We start from the raw sequence: 13689 nt of genomic DNA on the forward strand, positions 1-13689 counted from the left end.
CTGTCTGTCTGTCTGTCTGTCTGTCTGTCTGTCTGTCTGTCTGTCTGTCTGTCTGTCTGTCTGTCTGTCTGTCTGTCTGTCTGTCTATCTATCTATCTATCTATCTATCTATCTATCTATCTATCTATCTATCTAGTATACACACACTTGTCTACCGTCAAGCTGTGGTTGCAAAATTACACCAAATGTTGAACACAAAAACTGCCGGGAATAGTGGTAATCCATGAAAAATGTATGTCACCTCAACAGGGGGTCGTAATTATATATGGATGGCAAAAGATGTTGACAAAGCATTTAAAATGAGGATTATATAGCATTCACACCAGGGGTTTTCAACTGGTTTTGTCCAAAGGACTGCCATTATAATCAAGATGCAACCGATATTTTGCACCGGATAAATCTATCTATCTATAATAAACCCATACAGGCTATTTATTTGCATCTGTATGTTTATTTTGGGAATCTCAGCGACATTTGACATAATTTGAATGGGTAAATGATTCACAAAATTACCTGGAGAATAAATCAAGTCTAAATAATAAATCAATTTTATTTTTGAAAATGTTACAATTATTTTCCATTTCCTATTTTGCTGCAAACCTGCAATACCGCCATGGACCACTGGAGAGCCGCGGACCACCGGTTGACAATTCCTGATCTAAACCATAGATCTAACACAACCATGTACTCAAGCTACACATTCATTTACATTATTCAACCAAGCAAACCACCTTTACGTATAGCTCATCAATAGCTAACATACTACTTGTCCTTTGCTGAATAAAACTCAAGCACAAATAGATTTGACATCACACGTGGACAAATTGAGAGTGGGGCGGGCGCACACTATTAGTATTGGGTCTTGGCCGCCCCTAATCCCTGCACATAGTGGTGGTTCACAGATTGTCCATTCTGCTCTCAGACGGGTATTTAAAGAGAACCCTGTTTACACGTGAAAAGGCGTTGGAACCCAAAACCTTGCTGCTGAAAGGCAACCTTGTAAACGTTGATTTAGTGCTTTTTTGTGCTCACAGGAGTTTTGGATTGTTGTGGTCGAATGGCGACTCATCTTTGCACGGATTAGAGTACAACAGAACTTCAGCTACGGATTCAAAGCTGTCTGTTTTCTCGGTACTTCAGCTATACATTCAAAGCTGTCCGTTTTCTCTAAACACAAAGCATTGTTAAACATCAGAATCCGTAAAATTACCTGTAAAACCATTTCCTAGAGATGGAGATTTTGAGAAACCAACTTTTTATGCTGTCTGCAAGCCCTCTCATTTCTATTGTATAAAATACAGTCAACTTGAACTACAGCAATAACCCCAACCTATTTCTCTTATCATTCACAGTAAAAATAAACCAAAAAAAACCACGATGATTCTTCAGCTATGCTGCCCGCAGTGAGGTTTAGTTGCAGAACATATTAAAAGCTGATGTTACCTGAATGGTAAATACTGTATCGTCATTACATGGAAGACTACTGTAACGTCCAAATAGGGGATTTTTATGTCAAACAAAATAGTAAGTAAAAAAATCATAATCAAATCATGTTTTATCATAGACAGAGCAACCAGGTTGCAAATGCAAGAGGTAACCTTTGTCCTTACCTGTATATTTCCTCTACAAAACTTGGTATACCTGCAACATGAAGTGAGCTGCTGAGACAGAATTGAATGATCTGCTCCTGCTATTAATTGCACATTTCCAGTTTTCCACAGTCTAGGATTCAAACAATAAACTCCATGGGTCTTTTATTTTGCTCTCTGAAGATGTTTGTCCCACTTCTTCAACTTAGATCGCTGCCTCATGCTCTCATTTCCTTTCCTCTCCAACACTCCTCCCACTCCTTTACTTCATGCACAAACATGCTATAAATTGCCTCCACCTCCAAGGGGAGGACTCTGATTTCAGCCCCCTTTGCTCCCTCTTGTTTCTCTTTCAGCTCCTCTGACAAATGGGAAGAGATTGGTGGAAAAAGAGAAACAACAGGGAGAAAGGAGTGGTGTCACCTTGCATATTGTCAGCAACACAAGAAGTGTACTTTGTGAGATTATTTTACAGCTGTGGTATGCAGCGTCTTTGAGAAACTAAAGCAAATGCAATTTTTATGTAGGTGTCTATGATCTTTTACTTTACAGTATTCGGAAAGCCTTGTTCATTCTCACACGGAGGAAAAAGAAGAAATGTAGCTCTTAACACAAGTTAAAACGTTATAGTAATACTTTGTCAAGTGTTTAAAATGTAGCTGTGGAGATGCCACATTGAGGTCTTGATGGGGAGAGGAAGTAATGTTGTAAAGCAGGGGTGTCAAACTCATTTTTGTTGCGGGCTGCATTGTAGTCATAGTTTCTTTTGGAAGGCCATTATGACTGTCAAGCCAAACAAATGTATGAACTATATTGTATATAGTGTAAGATACAAAACAAACTGACAAATCACTCATTTTCAAAACACATTAGAAAATGTAAAAACAATTACAACTGTTCAAATATTTTAAAAAGATGATTTTTTAAAAGTGAAGACAATTTGCAATGTTAGTAATGACACATGAATTTGATGAACAATTTGTCTTTGTGGGCCACACAAAATGAGGTGCTGGGCCACATCTGGCCCCCGGGCCTTGAGTTTGACACGTTATAAAATCTGGTCAATATCTGGTGTCCCCATTTTTGTGTCTAGTCTTGTATTTGCCAAAATAATCCCCCACTCTACCTTTAATGCATGGTGCCATGTTGGAGCGGGTGACGCCATGTCTTTGACAGTCGTCCCTTTCACCCACCACCTGCTAATGTCCAGATTGCTTGTCCATGGAAGGAAATCTTTTCTTTTTTACTAAGTGACTTTAATAAGCCATTATGTGAGGAAACAAGTCCACTGTTTCCCAGACAGAGACAGAGGAAGGTCGTCGCGGCTGATGCTGCAGAATCTGCTGCTGCTTTGGCCCCAAAATCCACACTGGCTCGGCAGTCGACAACCCCTAATTCTAACAAATCTGAGTTTTCTCCAAAATTTGTATCGTCAATATTGACCACAGGTTTGTCAATCTTTCATTGAAAAGCTGTCGCATGAAAAAGAGCTATTGGAAGAAAGTTCGTCAATCTATCATTGTCACAATTGTAGATGCCACGTTCAACAAGCACTTGGATTTCTTTATTATTTATCCTTTGGACATCCATTCAACATGGACTCTGATTTATTCATTTATTATTTATTCCTTGGCTGTTGAACATGAAATCTTCACTCTGATTTGTTTATCACGCATGCAGGGGTGATTATGAGCCACGCCTGTTTATGATATAGACCCTCGCAAGGGTTGCAGATGCGCTGGAGCCTATCCAAGCTACCCTCGGTAGTAGGCTGGGGACAACCTGAACTGGTTACCAGCCAATCGCAGAGCACACACAGACAACCAACAATTCACATCCACATTCACAACTACGGATAATTTGGAGTGGTCAATCGGCCTACCAAATATATCTTCGGAATGTGGGAGAAAACTGGAGTATCCGGAGGACACCCATGCAGGCACAGGGAGAACATGCAAACTCCACACACGAAGGTCAGAACTGGAATTGAACCCTGCACCTCTGAACTGTGAGGCGACATCCTAACCTATGTCACCATGCCGCCTGTTATATCATTGTACTTTTATTTTTTAATCATTTATAATTGTTTATTTTTTCTGGTCCCTTGTATTAACCTGCAAAAACACTTCTCAAATTGAGAAGGTGGCTCATCAAATTAAATGATTAGTAAAACCGCTCCACAAAGAAAATGTTATTTTGAGTCTTGCCATTTAGTACATAACATAACGTAACAAAGACGAGACACCAAAGGAAACGTGAAATGCATACAGCAACTTATATGCAGAAATGGTTATCTTAAAAAGCTCTATAAATAAAGTTGAGCTGAGTTGAATAAACCACACCAAAACAAAACACCACTGATATCAACATGTCACAGCATTTCATTACATTACATTACATTACATTACATTACATTAGATTACATTACATTACAGCTTTGTGATTATGATGCAAAATGAAATGGGAGAAGTCCAATAACGCAATATTACTTCATATCTATACAAACGTGGTGGGTGTGTGTGTTTTGCGGTTGAAAAAAAAGAGCGAGAGAGTCAGAGGAGTTGGAGGTGATTAGCCATAATAAGGGAGTGAATTTCTGTTATGGATCGCTGACTCCATCTCTACCAAGCTCTACTGATGGAGAATAATCTCCAAGACAGCAGCAGAGGGAACAATCTTTTCTCATTCGGTGATATTGAGTGCTGTTTCAATTGCAGTGAGGAACAACATGCATCAATAATTCTATCATTATAAAATGTCTCTTGTTTTAATCATAGGGTGTCTTCTTGGTATGGCGCCGTGAGTGGCTGCCTCCCAGCAGTGTTCTCTCTTTTCCTCTTTATTTCCTTCTTTTCTCCTTTTTCTTTCTGTCTTTTTGTCCATTCGGCGATGCTGGTGCCTTCTACCGCACCTGGGTATCTCTTCGGATCGGATATTTTATTTACCGTTTTTTTCCATGTATAATGCGCCCCCATGTATAATACGCACCCTAAAAATGGCATGTCGATGCTGGAAAAAAGCCTGTACCCATGTATAATACGCACCCAAATTATTATTATTTTTTTTTTAAGTCCCAATGATCGTCACACACGCATCTCTGGGTGTGGTGAAATTTGTCCTCTGCATTTGACCCATCCCCGTGTGATTTTGATCCATCCCCTGGGGGAGAGGGGAGCAGTGAGCAGCAGCGGCGCCGCGCTCGGGAATCATTTGGTGATCTAACCCCCCAATTCCAACCCTTAATGCTGAGTGCCAAGCAGGGAGGCAATGGGTCCCATTTTTATAGTCTTTGGTATGGTCTTAACTAGGCTGGACGTATTTTTCTTGTTGGCGTTGATTTCTCCGACTGCCCGTAAAGGCACCACCGCGTTTAAAATGAAAAGAGGAAAGTGACGTGCGGACATGTGAAAAAGGCGGCTCTGTATGGGAGAGAAGTTGAAGAGGAATAAAAACACCCTTCGAAACCAAAACTTGCCCCTCGTCGTGACTCGGAGCCGCAACAAATGTTTCGGATTTGTGTAGGGTATTGTGACAGCAAACGAGCAGGTGATCGAGCAAGCGTCTGATACGAGAGCATTGCGTTCGTATGGAGCGTGTTTGAAGTGAACAGCAGAGACGAAAGAAACAAGGCAAAGTGTTGTGAAATAAAATATTACCTGTAATACGCATTTTGTTATTTGCTGATTGAAACTGCTAATTAAAATGTGAATTGAAACTAATAGGAAGAAAACTGAACTCTCGCTCTTTATATAGCTGACGTGTATCGGATCCATAGTGCGCATGCGCAGTGATACTGCCTCGGTACGACGTCCGGTCCGCGATGGAGATTAAAAAACAAACAATATTTGACAATAACACACCATCAAGGATTGCACTATCGCATCAAACGATGTGTCGTCAATTATGAATTTTACTGACTAAGTGTGTTGGGCAGGATGGCTGAATGCGATGCGCGATTGACAACAAACAAGAAGAAAGGTGATTTCAAGTTTTATTCCGAGGGAGATTTGTCATGTCTCGTCCCCAGTTTTGCTATGTGTCTAGGTTGCCATAGTTTCTGTTCACGTCGCCCCTCCCTTCCTGTGTCACCTCAATCAATGTAACGTGTTTTGTATTTAAGTCCTGTCTGCCCCTCGCTCACCGTCGGATCATTGCATGTGTTACTGTCATGATGTCTGTTTGGTTTCTGTTCCTGTCTTTGGTAATGTCACCCTGTCTTTTTGTTCCACGACTTTGTTGGTCAGTCCTGTTGTTGGTTTTGTTGTACCATGATTTTCTTAAAAAAAAAAAATAATAAATAAATTAAAAATATTTGTACCCATGTATAATGCGCACCCCAGATTTTAGGACAATAAATTAGTTAAATTTTGCACATTATACACGGAAAAAACGGTACTATAGAATATTGGAAATAACACCCCCCTTTAAAAAAAATAAAGGGGAAGGTGATCCCAAAATCTTCTACAATAATATGTTCTATGAACCCCCACTAGTCTAATCAATATTGCATTCATGGAATCTGAATCATCACCCCCCTGACACACACACACCATCATCATCATCATCGGCGGTCACTCGGGACGTGTATGACTGTCTTCTTCTCAGGGTCGTCTACTTGTGGGTCTGCAGGTGGGCGTAGAGGCCGATCCGGGATCCACATATTTTTGTGCAGTGTGGGCAGGGGAAAGTGGTGGTGGGTTGTGGTCATGCTGGAGCCTGTTTTTGTCTTTCCTTACGGAGTTGTCGTTTGGTTTCTGCGACACGGCGGAGTTCCTTTTTGTGATGTGCTGCACCTTCTTGCACCGCTGCCCTCCAGCAGTTCCTGCTCAAGGTGATGCGCTCCCAGTCCTGAGATGTTATTTGGGATTTCTTGAGATTGGTCTTGAGGTTGTCCTTAAAACGTTTATTTTGCCCGCCCGGGGCTCGCGGACCTCTCTCCAGCTGGGAGTATAACATCTGTTTGGGGAGGCGGGTGTCAGCCATGCGGATGAGATGTCCCGTCCATCGGAGTTGGTGCTGTATTATTAAGGTGGTGATGCTCGGTATCCTGGCTTCCTCCAGAACGCTGATGTTTGTGCGTCTGTCCTCCCATTTAATCCTGAGTATTTTCCTCAAGGTTCTCTGGTGGTGTTGTTCAAGAGCTCTTAGGTGCCTGGTCAAGTCAAGTCAAGTCAAGTTTATTTGTATAGCCCTAAATCACAAGCAGTCTCAAAGGGCTTCACATAGACAGAAATTGACAATTATTCTCAAAGCATCCCCTGATCTTAAGCTCCCAAAAGGGCAAGGAAAAACTTAAAAAACCCTACCGGTGGAAAATGAGAAACCTTGAGAAGGGACCACAGATGGAAGGATCCCCCTTTCAGGATCACCAGGTTGAAATGGATGCAGAGAGGGCACAAATGATACAACATGAAAATCAATTAAATAAAAAGTGGATGTCCATGTCATAGCAGAGGGCTGCCGAAGGAGCCCTCAATTGTCCTGGCAGTGTCTTCGAGGAGGTTGAGCTGCAGTTCCCCCATCCTGAATTGGCCCACGAGAATACAGATAGCCGCTGTCAGCATGGGTGCCACCTAACCACCTCCCCGGCCGGGGAGGGGGGAGGGAGGGGGTGGAGAGGGAGAGAAAACAAACTCCAGCCGAATAGGCCACTACAGCTTAGTTAAAGGCCATGTCATAGAAATGTGTCTTTAAACGTGTCTTAAATGTTTCTACTGAGGTAGCAGTCCTAATATCCATTGGTAGGGCATTCCAAAGCTCTGGAGCCCGAATAGAAAATGCTCTAGAGCCTGCAGACATTTTCTTGGCCCTCGGTGTCGCTAAAAGGGTAGCGTTTTGCGAACGAAGGTTACGAGACGGAACATAAGGAACAACTAGGTCGACGAGATATGAAGGCGCTAAGCCATGCAGCGATTTATAGGTTAATAGAAGAACCTTGAAGTCACATCTTAAATGGACCGGGAGCCAATGTAAGTTGGCTAGTATTGGGGTAATGTGATCAAATTTTCTTGTCCGAGAGAGCAGCCTTGCAGCAGCATTTTGTACTAACTGTAGACTTTTGATGCGGGATTTAGGAAGACCCGAAAATAGTATATTACAGTAGTCCAGGCGCGACGTGACAAACGCATGTATAATAGTTTCCGCATCACCGGTCGAGAGGATTGGACGAATCTTTGCAATATTACGAAGGTGAAAAAACGCAATTCTGGTTATATTCTTAATGTGCTTTTGAAAGGAGAGAGTTTGGTCAAATATTACCCCGAGATTAGTTACAGTATCGCTTTGAGTGATAGTACGGTTATCTATAGTTATAGCGGTTTCCTTGAATAAGTGTTGATAACGAGTTGGACCAATTATCAACATCTCAGTTTTATCTGGGTTAAGACGAAGGAAGTTGAGAGACATCCATTGCTTGATCTCCGCAAGGCACGCCTCAAGATTACAACAATCCCGCGGATCTGTCATCGATAACGGCATATATAATTGGGTGTCATCCGCATAGCATTGAAAACTAATATTATATTTACGTATTATGTCCCCAAGCGGAATCATATAAATATTAAAAAGAATTGGTATTGGTGTAGGTTGTCCATGATTCTGCCCCATAAAGTAAGGTGGGGAGAACCACAGCTTTGTAAACCAGGAGCTTGGTGTCAACCCGGAGGTCTCTGTCTTCAAAGAATATTTTCCGGAGTCTGGCATACGCTCCACTGGCACAGCTCAGGCGATGGTTGACCTCAGAGTCAATGTCTGCTTTGGAGGAGAGAAGGCAGCCGAGGTAGGGGAAGTGGTGAACATATTCACGTGCAGTGTTGTCCACATTTATGATGGGCGGAGTCGATGGCTGGTTGGGTGGGGGTTGATGTAGCACCTGGGTCTTCTTGATGTTCACGGTCAGACCCAGGGCTCTGTATGCCTTGGCAAAGGAGTTCAGGATGCCCTAGAGGTCTTCTGCAGAGTGTGCTGCAATGGCATTATCGTCTGCATACTGGAGCTCCACGACCGTGGTAGTTCTGATCTTGGTTTTGGCTTTGAACCTGTTAAGGTTGAAGAGGCTGCCATCAGTTCTGTACCAAATTGGGATTCCGTGTGGTAGTTCTTCGTTGATGAGGTGGAGTGTGGCAGTAATGAAGACAGAGAACAGGGTGGGTGCAATGATGCATCCCTGTTTGACCCCTGTCTCTACAGTGAAAGGCTCAGTCAAGGAGCTGTTGTTGAGCACTGTGGCTGTTATTCCGTCATGTAATGAACGCAGTATTCTGACGTATTTATCCGGGCAACCATACCTCAGAAGGATGCTCCATAGGGCCTGGCGATCCACCGTGTCAAAGGCTTTTGTCAGGTCTATGAAAGCCATGAACAAAGGCTGTTTATGCTCACGGCATTTCTCCTGGAGTTGCCGTGCTGTAAAAATCATGTTTGCAGTGCCTCTAGATGGGCACTGGAGCTCTAGTCCACCTTTCTTTAGGACCTCAGCTGGGATCCCATCTGGCCCAGAGGCCTTGTTGTTCTTCAGGCTCCTGATGGCATCTTGGACCTCAACTAAAGTGGGAGGTTCACCCATGTCTTCCCTGATGTGACTCTGAGGGATGTGACTGAGGAAATCTGACTGAGTTGTGCTGTCACAGTTGAGGAGTTCCTGAAAGTGCTCTCTCCACCATTTTTTTATGGACTCATTGTCCTTCAACAGCTCCTGGCCGTCTTTAGAGCGTAGGGGGTTTTGGCCGCGATGGCTTGGGCCGTAGACAGCCTTAGTAGCGCTGAAAAAGCTTCTGGTGTCACCAGAGTCTGCCAAACTCTGGATTTCCAGTGCCCTTTCTGTCCACCAGGAGTTTTTAATCTGTCTCACCCTCATCCAGACAGGCATAGAAGGCCTGTTTTTTGTCCTCATTGGAAATGAGGGTAGGTGCATAAGCACTAAGAACTGTTGCCGTCTGGTTGTTGCCAGCACCAGACGGAGGGTCATCAGGCGCTCTCTGATTCCCACAGGGAGTTCAGAGAGCTAACTGATCAGTTAGTTCTTGATGGCAAAACAAACCCCATGGATCCTAGGCTCATGTGTGGGCTTTCCAGAAGAAAGTGTATCCACCCTTTTCCTCCTTCAGATGACAATCCTCTGCCCGTCGGTTACTGAAAGAGCAGCTATGTCAATCCGGCATCTTCTCATTTCCCTGGCAATGATGGCGGTTCTCCTCTCCGGCCTATCACTGGTTACACTGTCCATTAGTGTGCGCACATTCGATGCTCCAAAATTCATGTTTCTGTGTTTTCGACCGCATATTGGTGATTCCTCTGAACGCGGTAATCCAGTCGGGAGGTTTGAGGCAGGCTATGTTTAGGGTACATTTTCTGGCCCCTTCCCCCTCAGGGGTGAGCAGAGTGGATCCTAAAAAGGGCTGCTCAGTCGTGGATGCAGCTATCGAAGAGCTCTTTCTGCCTTGGTCCAAGAGCCCAACGATCATCTAATATCCACCGCCTGATGTGCCAACTTGTGACGAGGGGGTTCCAGACTTCACAATCCTGCCCCCGTTGCCACTTACTGGTCGCCACAGGACTTTAATCCGGGATGTAAGGTGGATTCCCTGAAAAAGACGCCTGTGCGTGACTTTGTTTAAAGTGGGGAGACTGGTGCACAGACAGATCGGGGTCAGAGTCCAGTGGCAAGGAGAGCAAGAAGACTGGTGACCCTTTTCTGCTGCAACCTTCATCCGCCTTCCCAGCCGTTGTGACGCCACCCCTTAGGTCAGCCATCATCCTCCGCCTGGTCCACCGTTGAGGTCTTCACTATTTACCCATAGCTGGAGCTGTTTACCCACAACCGGGACAGTGGTTGATCGGCAGTAGGGCGTGTCCAAACACCGGTGGGCCTACATGCCACATCTCTGGGGCCCACTGCTGCTTCGAGATCCTGCACAACTTAGCCTGGGACTGCAAGGTGCCAGTTGCCGTGTGTGGCCACGAGGAGGGGTGTGCAAGTCTTGGCAATGGAGAGGCTGTGTACCGGCTGAGGAGGCTTATACACTCGGCTCCTCTTTTCACCCCCGGAAACAGAGGGCTAGCCGGTGGCGGTAGCTGAAAGCAGAAAAGTGGCAAGCAGAGGCAGCATGCAGCGTGCACAAACCACAGGCACTACTATTCACACACACACACACACACACACACACACACACACATACACACACACAAAAAGCTTGTCACCATTGATGTCATTAATAATAATAAATTCCAGTCAATTTATTGGTACACAAACAATTTGACAATCAGAACTATTATACAAATTAATTGTCAATTTGTTTATGACTATTAAGACTACAAATTATTATTCACTTTTGTCATTCTTTGTGTATTTTCACTTCGTGTCATGAGCCTGACCGAATCACACCTCTTATGAGAAACAAACTAATCAAAAGTGAAGATGAGAAACGCCCAACGTGGAGCAAAATAGGTGACTGTTCAAGCAAATCACATGAACTCAAATGTTACCAATGTATCCAGTCAGAGATAGAATGCATTGGAAGGTCTGGGGTCGGGGGATTTGGAGTGGCAGAAAGGAAAGCCATTGTGGGTGACTGCCCGTGCGCCTTGTCAGGTCTCTCTATAGGCACTATAATCGGGAAGGAAATTGTGTTAAGTGTGCGGGTGTTTGTTTGCCTCATTAAAGTTCCTAAAGGTCATGCAAAGCTACAAGTAGAGCACATCAATCAAACAGACCAACACACACAGACTTGGTGATGGAGTCACTATAATTCTGTTGTCACCTTAGTTTTAACCACACCTCTAGAGATAACCTGCATCTATAATGCCCCAAGATTGGTGAACATTGTTTGAACACTGTTTGAGTTTACATTGGATCCCCACCATATATGTGAGGGGACTGTGGGTATGTGACAAAATGTACTGGAAATAATGTGGATTCTTGCTGTGGCCACAAGACATGATCCTAATATTGTCATTTCCCTTGTTAGGTACGTATATAGGTCAATATACTGCAATATTGGGAACTGCAATGTAGTTCATCCATTGTAGATTCATGCGAGACTTTTCCCGGAAGTGAGAGGACGCTGGCGTCTCGCTTGTTCGCCGCTTCTCCTTCCTTAGTTTTAGTTTCTATGCGACTTAGTATATTTTTCTTTTCTTTTGTTTTATACTAAGTGTGTATTAAGTGTGTAGCTTTCTACTTGTCAACTTTTACCCACTTCGTCACCTGGCATCAGCTTGGATTACTTTATGACAGATGACAGATGTTTCACTCACCCGCTGCTCCACTGATTCTCCTGGCTACCATTGCCCAGCAACAACCTGCCGCTACGAGCTGTTTCCCGGACTTTTATCCCGGATCGCACCGCGGATAGCCCTCCTGACTACCCGCCGACTGTCTGGTTAGCTGGCGGCTTCAGGGCTAGCCGGCAACCAGCAACATCAGTACAGTTCCCCGCGACCAGTGGGCCGCGTAACTGGACGCCCCCGGCTTTCTGTGCCATTCTCTGCCACTGTGTGAGGTATCCCCGGACAGCCCTCCAGCTGTCGGTGCGATTAGTCCTTGTTGACTGGGATCGCTGCCTCCACAGTTAGCTCCCTGCTAACTAGCCGCCGCTCCGCGGCTGGTGGCTAACAGCTAGCCACAGTTAGCCCCCTGCTAACTAGCCGCCGCTCCGCAGCTGGTGGCTAACAGCTAGCCATAGTTAGCTCCCTGCTAACTCCCGCAAATCACGGACCAGACATCACAGCAACCATCAAAACACACGGACTGTTTCGCCGACCCAGATACATCCACAGAAGCTCCCGCAGAAAGTTTATTTACTCCCGGACTGAACAACACTGCATCCCATCACTCTGGTCACGCAACCGATCCACCCCCAGTGACGTCACACGTCATCGCAATAACAAACCACACGTGCGCTCTGCCTATCTACAACCGTTAACCAAAGCTCCCCCACCCATCCAACTTCACCCATCCCTCAAATTCGCTCTGCTCAATACCCGCTCACTCAATAAAAAAGGACCAATACTCAGTGAATTCATAACTGACAACAACATAGACTTTTTCAGCATAACCGAAACCTGGCAAAAACCACTGGAATACATTCACCTCAACAGAGCTACACCCCCAGGATACACCTACATGGATAAACCACGTGACGGTCGTGGTGGCGGTATAGCCACAATATACCGCCAACACTTGAAACCCACTGCTGTAACCATCACCACCCCCTCCTCCTTTGAGCACCAGTCATTCAAGCTGCCTGGCCCCAAACCCCTGGTCACTGCAATCATCTACCGCCCCCCCAAACCCAACCCTGCATTCCTTTCTGATCTCTTTGAATTTCTCACCCAACTCTGTGCCATTTCACCTTCAGTCATCCTACTGGGAGATTTCAACATTCATGTCGATTCCACCACCTGCAAAACTGCCACTGAATTTCTGGACATTCTCAACTCATTTAATATCACTCAACACGTTGACTTCCCCACCCACAAAAAAGGACACACCCTGGACTTAATTTGCACCACTGGACTCTCCATCAGCAACCTCACCAGCTTCAACCTCACAGACATCCTCTCAGACCACCTGGCCCTCACCCTGGACATAGACATCCCCACCCCCCTTATCAAGCAGCAACGCTCCATATCATACCGGAACATGAAATCAATCCACCCCCCCTCTCTTTCCGCCCTACTGACTAACACCACCTCCGATCACACCCTCACTTTGAACGCCTCCCCCACTGAACTGGTTAACAGCTACAACAGCGCACTCTCCTCCTGTCTCAATCAACTCGCCCCCATAAAAACCAAAACTGTCTCCTACACCCACACCGCCCCCTGGTACACTGACCACCTCCGTCACCTTAAAGCCAAGGGCCGGCAGCTTGAACGGCTCTCAAAGAAAACCGGTCTCACTGTTCACCTGGACATCTACACACTACACCAACAGGAATACAGAGATGCCCTCAACAATGCACGCACTTCCCACTACTCCTCCGTCATACAATCTGGTAGCAACAACGCCAAGATACTCTTCTCTACCGTAACCCAACTCCTCAAACCCATGGACACCACCACCACCTCATTCACCACCAGCAAATGTGAAGAATTTTTA

At 45.0% G+C, this 13689-nt stretch overlaps 1 protein-coding gene across 6 annotated transcripts in view; it reads right to left on the bottom strand.

Moving 5' to 3' along the window:
- LOC133153221 (xylosyl- and glucuronyltransferase LARGE2s) overlaps positions 1 to 11985 on the bottom strand; it is an 81350-nt gene extending 69365 nt beyond the window's left edge. For 2 of the 6 annotated variants that reach the window (XM_061277367.1, XM_061277366.1), the window contains exon 1: positions 1611 to 2425. The gene's annotated coding sequence lies outside the window, so the exon portion shown is untranslated. Of the gene's footprint in view, positions 1 to 1610; positions 2432 to 11843 lie in introns of those variants that run through there. The other 4 variants (XM_061277369.1, XM_061277368.1, XM_061277370.1 and 1 more) reach the window with 4 other exon arrangements.
- Between the last annotated feature and the right edge of the window lie 1704 nt (positions 11986 to 13689).

Source organism: Syngnathus typhle, linkage group LG4, assembly GCF_033458585.1.
Source record: "Syngnathus typhle isolate RoL2023-S1 ecotype Sweden linkage group LG4, RoL_Styp_1.0, whole genome shotgun sequence".
Taxonomy (NCBI): domain Eukaryota; kingdom Metazoa; phylum Chordata; class Actinopteri; order Syngnathiformes; family Syngnathidae; genus Syngnathus; species Syngnathus typhle.